Genomic DNA, 12,802 nt, shown 5'->3' with positions numbered 1-12,802 from the left:
ACTTATGCATGTTTCCAGCAGCATTATTTAAAATTGCCAAGAAGTGGAAAGAACCCCAATGTTTATCAGCAGAAGAATGGATAAATAAAATGTGATATATAATGGACTATTATTTATGAATAAAAAGGAATGAAGTACTAATGCATGTTACAACATAGATGAACAATGAAATTACTATGCTAAGTAAAAAAAGCCACTCATCAAAGACTATCCATTGTATAATTTTATTTTATCCAGCTTCTAGAATAGGCACATCTATAGAGGCACAAAGTAGATTAGTGATTGCCTAGAGTGGGGGTGGGGGGTGGAGGGTGGGGGGAGGTGGGAGGTGGGGGTAGGGGAGGGAGAAGTGGTGTTAATTAAGTATTGATTGCTAATAGGTATGGGGTTTCTTTTGTGGTGATCAAAAGGTCCTAAATTTAGATTGTGGTAATGGTTGCACAATTCTGTGAGTATCCTAAAATTGAATTACACACTTTAAATTGGTGAATTTTATAATAGGGGAATTATGTGTCTCAATAAAGGTATTTTTAAAAATGAGTGTCAGAATCTCAAATAAGGTTTTGTTTTGTTTTGTTTTAAAGATTTTATTTATTTGACAGAGAGAGACAGCCGGTGAGAGAGGGAACACAAGTAGGGGGAGTGGGAGAGGAAGAAGCAGGCTTCCCGTGGAAGACCCTGATGTGGGGCTCCATCCCAGAACTCCGGGATCATCCCTGAGCCGAAGGCAGATGCTTAACAACTGAGCCACCCAGGTGCCCCTCAAAATAAGGTTTTTAAGAGAAAATTTATATAAAATTCTTGATTAAAGGACAGGGCAGAAACTGATGCAACCCTTTTAAGAGATGTCTAGATTCAAAACACAAAAAGATCTACTTTGGATCCCAGGGGACCTAACAAGTCACAAATGGGTTAAGTTCTCACTGTTCACTTGACTATAAGCAAACACCCTGATGAATTGCAGATAAAAAGCCCTATCTGGTTATATACTAAGATTAGATTCTTTGAGGTTGTCGGGAGAAATCACTATTGCTGTAGACATTTTCTTGGGACAGTAGAAAAATCCTCATGGATCTCAATGCCTCCTATACAATCACTTTTTTGAAGAGTAGGACGCGACCATTAGTGATTTCTGTAGCAACTTTATTCACACTAGCTAAGAACTGGGAAAAAGCCAAATGTCTATTCAGGGGTAAATGGGTTAAAAAAAGTTATATCCATGTGATGGAATAATTCTCAGCAACAAATAGAAACAGACAACATGCATACAACAGATGATCTGAAACTCCTTTCCCTACATGACAAAAGTCAGACACGAAATAATACATCCTGTAAGCCTCCATTCAATTAAAATGTTGGAAACTGCAAACTAATGGATTGTAACTAAAAGTTGATGAGTGGTTGTCTGGGACTGATCGACAAAGGCAGCATGGAATGTGAACAGGCCGGAGAATCCTTTTGTGGGTAATGGAAATATTCTACATCATGTTTGTAGGGGTGTTTCACAGATATACGCATGGGTTAAAATTCAAATAAATTTACATAATGAAAACATATGAAAATTATACATAATTAAATACATACATAATGAAAATTATAATTTAAAATTGGAAAAAATAAATTGTCAAAGTAGGATATGTTCACAGGACTCAATGTTGATGTAACTATGAAAGTGGTCTTATGATGTTGGTAATAACATGTTTAAAAATGCCATAAAATGAATAGCCTGATGGATTTTGATTTGTTTAGAAGCTCAAAACTATGTAAACGTATACATACAGAAGAACAAACAAAACTGGAAGAATATAAGTTAAGGTGTCTTTTAGGGTTTTTTTCCTTATATTTTGTAAATTTCAAACATTCTAGATACAAAAGAAATACCCCTTGGTTCAAATGCTACTTTTAAGTCATGTTGATATGAGTCAGGTAGTAGTGTGGGCCAAGATCCAGGGACTTTCTATGTCCCTTTCAATATTACTTAGCTTTGTCATGTTTTTTTCTGAAGAGACTCATCTAATGAGCTGCCAGCCTTGCTTCCTGGGAACCAGATGGGTAGAAGACAACCAGTAACTTAGGCATCATTCATCAATCTAACAGTATTGGGGGGGGCGGGGCACCGGAGTGGCTCAGTCGGTTAAACATCTGTCTTCAGCTCAGGTCATGATCCCAGTGTCCTGGAATGGAGCCCCACGTCGGGCTCCCAGCTCAGCGGAGAGACTGCTTTTCCCTCTCCCTCTGCCCCTGCTCCTGTTCTCTCTCGCTCTCTCTCCCTCTCATGCATGCTCTCTCTCTCTAATAAATAAATAAAATCTTTAAAAAAATCTAATAGTATTTGAAGCTGTAGTTTTAAAGGAAAAGAATGACAGAACACACAATAATATGAATATGCTCAGCAAGGCAGACAAATGTGTCGCTGTTGAGATTACTTGTTTGAGCATGCCAGTCAGTATAACCAAGAGCAGAGTGTCTAGTTGAAATAAATCAAAGAAAATGGCGTAGTACATTAAAAGGTAATTTTACTTTGATTTGCTTTATAGTGTTAAAGGTGTAGAAGACCTTGTAAGTCACAGGCCAAAACCAAACCAAAACAAAACAAAATGGAAACTTGTTTTGCAGATTAAGATTGTAAAACAACAAAGACTCTTGTTTAGGATTACGCACCAAGTTTGGGTAGAAATGAAACAAGAACTTCTCAGAACTAGGCTCTTTCTATTAAGTCACCTTATTATTCACCTCTGGAACCTTACTGTATTCATGTTGAGTAAACTTATGTGTATTTCTTCACTGAAAAAGTTTGGGAGAGTGTAAATATTTTGACTATTATTCACCTATTAATTCCTGAATTAAAGACAACAAATCAAATTATTATATCTCCATGTGATTACCAGGAGTTTATATTTCCATTCAAAAAGAAATCATATTTCCAAAATCCTCATTCAAATTAAATAACTGTGTCATTGTAAAGTCATATACTACAGCATATAACCTGACTCCCAACACTACGATAATATACTCAAGTAAATTGGGTCTGTAAAATGTAATAGAGGGAAAAAATGCTTTTTAATTTTAGCCTGTAGATTTCTCAATCTTTTATTCTAGCGGTATAATAGTCATAATATGACAAACATAATTATTTCTTCTTGATAGTCACTATTGAAAAAATAATCCAAAGAGTTTTGTGTATGTTCACATGTGCTTTAAGTAAAAGAGTCTTGGTGTCAACATTGTAATCACTGCATTCAAGCAGTTGTCATCATTCCCTTAGACAAACGCGTTGATCTTAAATCTCCTTGGAGTTCATGTCACTATAAGAAATTAACCTGTTTACCCTGGTTAGAGTGAACTTGTAGGTTCTGATTAACAGCAAGAATTTTCTCTTTCTCCTACTAAATAAAGCATCAATTTTTTCACAATATTTTAGATATCTTTTGTAAACATTGGAACTCTGCAGACAAGTTAGAGCTAATGAACTCTATTTATGTCATTGCAGTTAATATTTGATTATGGCCAAAGGTCTGAAATTAAATGTTGCTATTGGTAAGAGACGAATCATTTTAGCTGGTGGTTATAGCAAATATATATATTTTCTGGTAGAAATATTTTTGGAGGAGTGGCTGTGACATGCTGGCTTTCTCCCCCAAAACATAGATTTATTCTCTATCAACTCTCTAAATTAATGTTATTTCATGTTATATATTTTTCACCCAATTTAGCTGTTTTAAAAAGCTCAATAAGAAACATAAATTAATAATATAATATCAAATAGCAAAATATATTTAACTAATCAGCAAATTTTCTTGATATCTAACTTCAGTTGTACTTTTTTTTTTTTTTATAAAGGTGGTGGAACATTGCCCTCACGCTTTTTTTTTTTTTTTAAGATTTTATTTATTTATTCGACAGAGATAAAGACAGCCAGCGAGAGAGGGAACACAAGCAGGGGGAGTGGGAGAGGAAGAAGCAGGCTCATAGCGGAAGAGCCTGAGGTGGGGCTCGATCCCGGATCGCTGGGATCACTCCCTGAGCCGAAGGCAGACGCTTAACCTCTGTGCCACCCAGGCGCCCCCAGTTGTACTTTTTAAATTTAAATTTTAAAATACTTAATTTCTGGAATGGTAAACCCATGAAGAAAAATATAGTGCTTCTTAATCAAATGACTGTTTTTTGGGAAAATAGCTTAAGTTAAAGTCACTAAGACAGCTGATAACCAGCAAACGGGGGGAGGTGGGGGAATGCACCTGTACCTGTATTCTTTCAACTTCATAATATTCTATTGCATTTTTACTTTCATTTTACTTCACTTGCCATTTTTATTTGCATAGAAGAAAAATACGGGAACACCAAGCATTAGATAAAATGGCTCTATATAATCACAAATAAACTGCATCTATTGATCTCTAATTGTGGCCTGTTCTTGAATTAGCTTTAGAGTTCATGCCTTCTGTATGTCCGGAGCTTGAACATTTACTTTCATCTTCACTTCTTGTTCTAGTTTCTGCCTATCATTGCTTAATTACCCAGCCTGGACTTCCCCGGGAAGTCTTTCATTAGCAAGCAGTAAGACAAACTACATTATTAGCCTTCTTCCCCAAGTATGCTAGCTGATTGGCCAGTTGAGAGGTAGGCAAGTACAGATGAAAAATTTGTTCTTCGGAAGGCTTCTTGAAAAGGTCCTAAAATGAGATCATGTAGGAATTCCTTTCTTTCTTCCTTTTTCTTTCTTTCTTTCTTTCTTTCTTTCTTTCTTTCTTTCTTTCTTTCTTTCTTTCTTTCTCTCTCTTTCTTTCTTTCTTTCTTTCTTTCTCTTTCTTTCCTTCTTTCTTTCTTTCTTTCTTTCTTTCTTTCTTTCTTTCTTTCTTTCTGTATATTCTGATTTCATTTATTTATTTGAGAGAGAGAAAGAGAGAGCACAAGTGGGGGGGGCTGGCAGAAGGAGAGTGACAAGCAGACTCCCTGCTGAGCAGGGAGCTCAATGATGGGGGCTCAATCCCAAGACCCTGAGATCATGACCTGAGCTGCTTAACCGACTGAGCCACCCAGGTACCCCAATCATGTAGGAATTTCTAAATATTTGTTAAGTGCCCCTGCACACAGCACAAAGTGGTAGAAAGCGGTGTCTTGATCAAGTAGATTGAATCATTGTTTTTGTTACTTAAAATAATATTTACCCTATTTCTCCAAGAACTTAGCTGCTTTCTAGAGAGTTTGTTATGGAGCAAAAATATGTCCTAAAACATATTTTGGGTGTTAAGATGATGTAGGGGATATTATGAATTTCTTATACCTGAAATTTACATCTGCTGTTTTCTTTTTCCTTTGTAATTTTTCTATTTATTCTATTGCAATATAACCTGCTGAAATATGTTTCAATGTTTCCATGGCCTAAGATTGCTTTGAAGAATTTCTCAGTTTAGGAAGTCTCACCGAAACATTATTCACTGCCTTAATTCTAGGACTTCGATGCTCCATGAAACAAAGAAGCATCCAAGGGAATAAAGACTCATTTTTTCCAAGTTGGAAAACCTCTCTATACTAAACTCTCTCAGCAACTATGTTAACCGGACTGACTTCAGTTTTTAGCCCAACTAGGAAGAATTTCTTCACCCCAAGCTAACCCTGTTTATTCCTAAATTCTTGAATAACTAAATATACAAATAAAGATGAAGAGGCTAGTTTTTTTTTCTTTAAATCTCATGATTAATGCATTAAAATTTTTCTCTAGTTTCTTTCCTTATAGTCTTAAGATTGATAAAAAATAATGCAAGTAGCTGCATAAGGATATTCAGGGAATTGAATATTGATGAGGAAAATAAACTAAACAAATAAAAGACTCTGTACTAGATATGAGCTGACTCATGATGTGCAGCACAACATAGAAGAACTTGAGCGGCACTATCTTTTTCTGTAATATGCTTGTCCCAAGGACAAATACAACCTCTAAATCTCACGGCTGCCTACCAGGCTCTCTTTGGAAATCAGATGCTACATTTATTCTATTCCGCACTGAGTTATTTAGCAAATAAAAAAATATATATTGCTACTTTGCTAAATATTGATGGCTCTAAAATGAAGATCACTTACATGTGGCACAATTAATTAAAAATATAAATTAAACTTTATGGACATTAAATGGCTTTTTTGAGGAAGTCTAAAAATTGAAATTTGACTGGATATAACCATTGATTTCTCCAGCAGTCATTTCAAATATTCATACCTAATAGTTATTTTCTTGTTATTTATGCAAGCACATGAGACCTAGAGATCTCTGACTGTGTGGTTTGATTTATTCGGAGTTTAAAGATCTAAAAATGCCTTCTCCCTATTTTGAGGGGGAAACCCACAAAATAAAATACTGCATTTTGAGGATTTTAAATTTTAAAAACTAAAAATAAAGAGAATTTTATAAATTAAAGTAATTGCACTATTACGTTAAATTATAGTTTTGTCTTCTATCATTCTTTGAATTCCTCTGTATAAAGTCAATTTATTACAAATGAAAATAAATAACATAAAGATTGTTAAATAAATTCAACTGATATACAAAGGTTTTTGCTGTTTGGTTATTGGTTGCCTCAAGAATAATATCCAGATATCTCTCTCTAGGGTCAATAGTTCAATTAAATGGCCCTTAATATTGTCTAGTCAACCTAATTGTCAATGTTTTTAAAGGGATGGGGGTGTAAGATTGCTAGTTTAAGTTTCTAACAAAAAGGCAAATGTATTAATTTATTCAACTATAATGGAATAAGTCTTACTAATTCACAGCTATGTGAATAACTCCTTCTGCCTGCGTTTCTGGGCTGTCTTAAACTATTTGAAAAGGAAAACTAACGAATGAAGCTACTAGGTAGAGTGTTGAAGTCTGACATAAAATGAATCTAAGAAAGGGACAAAGCAGAACAAAAAATCTCAAAACTTTAAGCATATTATCATGAATGCGAATTATGTTTTCATTCATTCAACAAATATTGATTGCGGACCTACAATGTGCCAGGTACTGTTCTAGATGTTAGGAAGACAGCAGTGAACAAATCAGACCAAAACCTTTGCTCTCCTGGAATTTATATTTTATTTTCTAATTACATAGCGTTTTGGATGAAATCATCTTTTGGCAGGTGGTTACGGTGGTCTATAGATGGTTACAGGTGGTCTATAGATGGCTTAGCATTCATAGACATCTTTATATTTCTAACAATGCAGTATTCTGGACTTCATCGGGCTTGTCATAGAATGGTATTTGTTAGGTTTGGCTTATCCGTCCATCAGTGAAGGGTCTCCATCAATCCACCAAAAATAGTTCTGAGTTAGAAGATTGTGAAACAAGGACATTGTTAAATATTGTGGAAATTATGAAACTTTCAATCTGAAGTTTTTTTAAAAATAGATAATTCAAGTTTTTACATAAAGATAGAAAAGAAATTCATATTTCTAATTTAGGCATGTTCTCCTCCAGTGGAAAAGTTCATCCTATAAGAATTTTCTGTACTTATTCAAATTCATGTCTCTCTTGAAAATCATGATGGGGTGTCACTTTTACTAATGAGAACTAGACACATTCCATAGGAACATTAGGTATATTGTTGTCCAAAAAGGATATTAGAACATTTGGTCTATACATTCTTATTTTAATCCCTTCTTAAAGATGTAAACTTTTAAGGTGCTAAAACCAAGTCTTTCAGCGCTTGCTATAGTTGTTGCTCTCTGCAATACCTTTACCTACTACAGATGAGCCCCTGTCTTCTGTCCACCATAGGTGCCATACACATGACTATTCGTTTTGGAGATCCTGTGTCATCCTCACTTTTATCATATTCCTTTAACTTTTTCAGTAAATTTACTAACTCATATTTTACCAAAAGCATCTCAAATATACTGTAAATCTTACATTCACACATTCTCATTATCCATTTCAATGGAGAAGTTTAATGAGGAAACTGTGTAGAAGAGAGGATGATAAAGAAGAAATTGTATCACTCATCTCAACACCTATTAATGTAGACATGAGTAGACTTCTTTGGACCAGAAATCAAATGTGATACTTTGTTTTCTTGATTCTTTAGGGTTATGATGAATTTATCACAGGGTACAGATAAGGGAAGTAAAAGAGTGCTATGTGATCAGATAAAACTCACACATAGGCCTCCATAACCCTTCTTAATTACTACCAATCAGGAGACTAATCAAACTAAACCTAAAAATAAAGTTGTGCTAATTCCCGGGAAGACCTCGGTGCTTTTTGTCAATGAGCTGATCTACACACCTGAATCTTCAGCTGCAGTGGCTGCTGCTTCTGCAGAGCCCTCTAGTGGAGTACACAGCCTACAGCAACTTCCTAAGCCGGAGGCTTGACACAAAATCTTTCATGAAATCGAGTGAAGTGAGTACTGGCATATGACATCACTCCTTCATGTGCTTCGATGTGATGCACCTCTAACAGACAGGCTTCCTATATGTGAGCTTGACCTGTAGATTTATTTACTCTAAAGTGATTTAAAAAAGGTCCACTCTTTTACTTGGGGCTTTACTTGTACAAGGGTTTCAAAAAAATAACTTGAATATTTGAGTCAAACTAACTAAATAATAGAAATTGCTAAGTGAGTACACTTGAAATAATAAGAATGCAACATACATATTTTGAATCCTTTCATTGCTATAATTAGGAACTGGAGGAGGGTATCTTATTTTTCGAGAAGAAAAATGATGTCAGTATATTTGTAATTTAAATGTTTTAGAGGCAATCTCTTTTACCTTGATTTATTTTTAAAATTCAGTTACCTTTTGAGATTCAAATAAATATGTAAAATATGTATTTTTATTTAAGGAAATATATTTGGATATATAAAATCCTAGAGTTTAAAATGGAAGTAGCTTCCTTTTTAATTTGGGAAATACTGCATGTGTAAAGATGATTGGCATTAAGATGTGGATTACCTGCCACATTTTAAATTATTTATCATTATTTAACTGCTGTATTGACGTGACATAATAGGGCTCACTGACCCACAGCACAGTCTAGGAGACAAATTGGAAAAGCAGGTGAGGTTATTTGGGTGTTTGTGGAAACCAGAGCATCCATGAAAAATCACAAATGTTTAACACTGTTGAATATAAGATCCCTATGACTTAATATGGATTATTTTTCCGGTTCCCAGCTGAATTGACGACTATAGTTAGACAAGCACATAATCAGTTACTTTTTCTGTATTGAGTAATTCTATTTTATGTTCAGACTTACAAGATACTTAAGAAACAAAATTGAAGCCATGTGTTCTCAAAATACTTCTATGGAGTATTTAATAATATTTTATCACTTTTTGCTTTTTGTTAAAAATTACTCTGGTTGTACCTACATTTTTACCTGAGGCTTAATCATATATATGTATGATATATATGTGACATCATTAAGCCATATTTCTAACACTTGTTTTACTGAACTACATATCAGTATATCAAGAAAACTAAAACGCTATTTTGTAATTAAAATTAATCTATTAGAAATGAGGGACATTTCTTTTTCATCTTTAGATAAATGTCCTAATACTTGTAAATACAAATTCATTTTATATTAAGTCAAGGGTTTTGTTTTTACAATGGTTGTCTTATGCTTGTTAAGTTTTGCAAATCCCCTTGGATAGCTGAAATTTGGCCTCAATACATACCCTGAGAAATTATTATCAAACTGTAATTATCACATATTTGACATATTCTGAAATAAAATGAAAGAGATTATTATACATTCTTGTGTTGAGCAGTATCTTCTCACTTCTAGATAATGTTTGATATTTACTTTGTCATTAAAGAACTTAAAATATTGGGCAGACAGTTCATACCCTTGAAACACTTCAATAACAATGCAGATCAGTCTATTATAAAATGCTTACAAGAGTGATTTAGATAAAAGCAAAATAAGAGTTCACCATAATGGTGAATTAGTCTTGACTACTTACCTTCAAGAAGAGAGCGATTTGGGGTACTACAGTATTATCTAACTAGTTTGTGGGAGCATTAACTTTATCTGGGAATTTACTGAAAGATAAAGTTGAGTCTATTGGGTCATGTATTTCATATATTTTTACCATCTGACTTTTTAATATGTTTATGCTTGTATTTAAATGATATCTACATATTTATACTAATTTTCCAATTTATGTATTCTAGAACTCTGCCATACAAAGTGTTATCAGACCTACAGAAGACATGGCATAGGAACTTGTGGGAATGGAGAACCTTGGGCCCCAGGCTTGATTTCCAAAGTCAGAGTCTGCATTTTTACAAGCTCCCCAATCTTCTGCATGTTAAAGATTGAGACACCCCATTCTAGAAAACATTACTAGATAGAATATCTATACAGTATTTCCTCCATGTGTGCGTGTATAAATGTGAATGTACACGTGTATATGAACGTATATGTACATATACATATATGTAAATATATATGATTATTTCTTAAAAATGGACTTAAAAGGACTAGGAAATTGGTTCTGTTTCAGCCAAATACTCCCTCATTTCCCCACCTCCTCAAGCCCCACGTGCTCTTGTTCAGAGTTTACTCAGAGCTTTGGGATGTTTTCCTTAGATTTTAAGATGAACTCTTGGCTTGTTTTGACTGTCTTTTGGCAAGAGAAATGGAAGACTAGGAAGTAATGGTAGTTAGTAGTAAAGTCTGTTTTTTATTTTTTATTTATTTTTATTTATTTATTTTTTTTAAGATTTTATTTATTTATCTGACAGAGACAGCCAGCGAGAGAGGGAACACAAGCAGGGGGAGTGGGAGAGGAAGAAGCAGGCTCCTAGCGGAGGAGCCTGATGTGGGGCTCGATCCCAGGACCCCGGGATCACGCCCTGAGCCGAAGGCAGATGCTTAACGACTGCGCCACCCAGGCGCCCCAGTAGTAAAGTCTGTTTTTTAAAATGGAGAAATGTTTCAGAGGTAGTTATAAAAAGTCAGTGTAAGACTATGTTTTAAATAGCATTGGTGGTCCATATATACAATGGAATATTACTCAGCCATCAGAAAGGATGAGTACCCAACATTTGCATCAACATGGATGGAACTGGAGGGGATTATGCTAAGTGAAATAAGTCAAGCAGAGAAAAACAATTATCATATGGTTTCACTTATTTGTGTAACATAAGGAATAGCAGGGAGATCATTAGGAGAAGGAAGGGAGAAATGAAGAGGGGGGAAACAGAGGGGCAGATGAACCATGACAGACTATGGACTCTGGGAAACAAACTGAGGGTTTTAGAGGGGAGGAAAGTGGGGGGATGGGCCAGCCTGGTGAAGAGTATGAAGGAGGGCACATATTGCATGGAGTACTGGGTGTTATATGCAAACAATGAATCATGGAACACTACATCAAAAGCTAATGATGTACTGTATGGTGACTAACATATAATTAAAAAAAAAAAGAAAAAGCATTGGTGGATCCTGACAAGCAAATCACATTCTGATCTTTTTTTTTTTACTTTTCTTTTGATGACTTTATAACAATTGAATGAAATTTTTCTAACAATTAGCATTTTTCAATTAATTCAGGCATGCTAATTTTTATATTGATTGCATAAACTTGCATGTTTAAATTTGAGATATGTTAATTCAGTGGATATCAGTTAAAATACAACAAATTAATTTGTGCAACCTACTGTGACTATTTTCAAGTCCAAAATTTAGTAACTGTCCTGAAAAATCACAACCCTTCAAGAAGGTTTCTTGGGTTATACTATTCTAATCACCCTCGAACACTTAGGTAATGGAAGATTTCCTATAAAGTTCCTCATAAGTATTTTTTCTAATGTTTTCTTTGCATCCTGGCAAGAACTTTCAGATGCTTTCCCAATTGTTGCCTTTGACCCTGTGAACAGAATGAAGTCACTAATATTTTAGTCTTTCTCTAACTGTAAAATGATAAGCTCTAAAGAATTTTGCAGCCCAAAGTATGATTTTTTGGGTAGGGATTCCCAGTCCTTTGGTCTTTCCATTAACCGGAAAAATCTTTTTGTTGTTATTGCTGTTGCTGTTGTTGATTCTCCCCCTTTTCTGAAATTTTCATCTCTGTTGCCGTCTCAAACTCATTCTCTCTTTACCTTTCTTTTATAACATTTACTCCTACTCAATTAATTCTGATAATTATACATCCTCCATCTGCCTTTTGAATATTTTATTTAACAATTGATTCTCCCCTGCTGTTTATGAACTTTCTGGACAATTTCATCTATTCCAGTGGATTAAGTTACTACATTCACTAATGATTGTTTAACTTGCAGTGTCTAACCTGCCCTCCCTTCTGGGCTTATCTTCTAGCTATTGGCTTGAATATCTACACTTGTTATCTTGCCATGTCGTACACAGAAGCCATTATTTCCCCACCTTTTCTCCATACCCCAAATTTGGTCCACTAAATTCCTTGTTAATTATTTGCATCACTGGTCAGCCAAGCACATGAGAGAGGAATCTTGCAAGCCTTTCCCATTTTTTAGTACTCTCATTACCCCTTGCTTTTTCCTTTTCTAGGCATGCCTTCTCCTCTAAGCTTACCTTCTTGAAAGAGTAGTACATTTATCTTTCTACTTCCTCACTTTCCATTTATTCCCTTAGCTCAGGGCTTACATGCTGCCCAATTACTCCTCCTCAACTGCTACACCTAAGTCATCAAAACCTTAGGGTGTGAAATCCAACGATCACTCTTCAGTCAATATTTTATTGAATATTTTTCTTGCATGCACTGCTGTCCATTAGTTCTTTGTGAAACCCTTACAAAGTTTTACTAATATGTGAATCTCTTCTCTCTCTTTGTTCTTC

Source organism: Ursus americanus, chromosome 4, assembly GCF_024610735.1.
Source record: "Ursus americanus isolate L20-20 chromosome 4, mUrsAme1.1.p, whole genome shotgun sequence".
Lineage (NCBI taxonomy): Eukaryota > Metazoa > Chordata > Mammalia > Carnivora > Ursidae > Ursus > Ursus americanus.
This window is presented reverse-complemented; position numbering follows the sequence as displayed.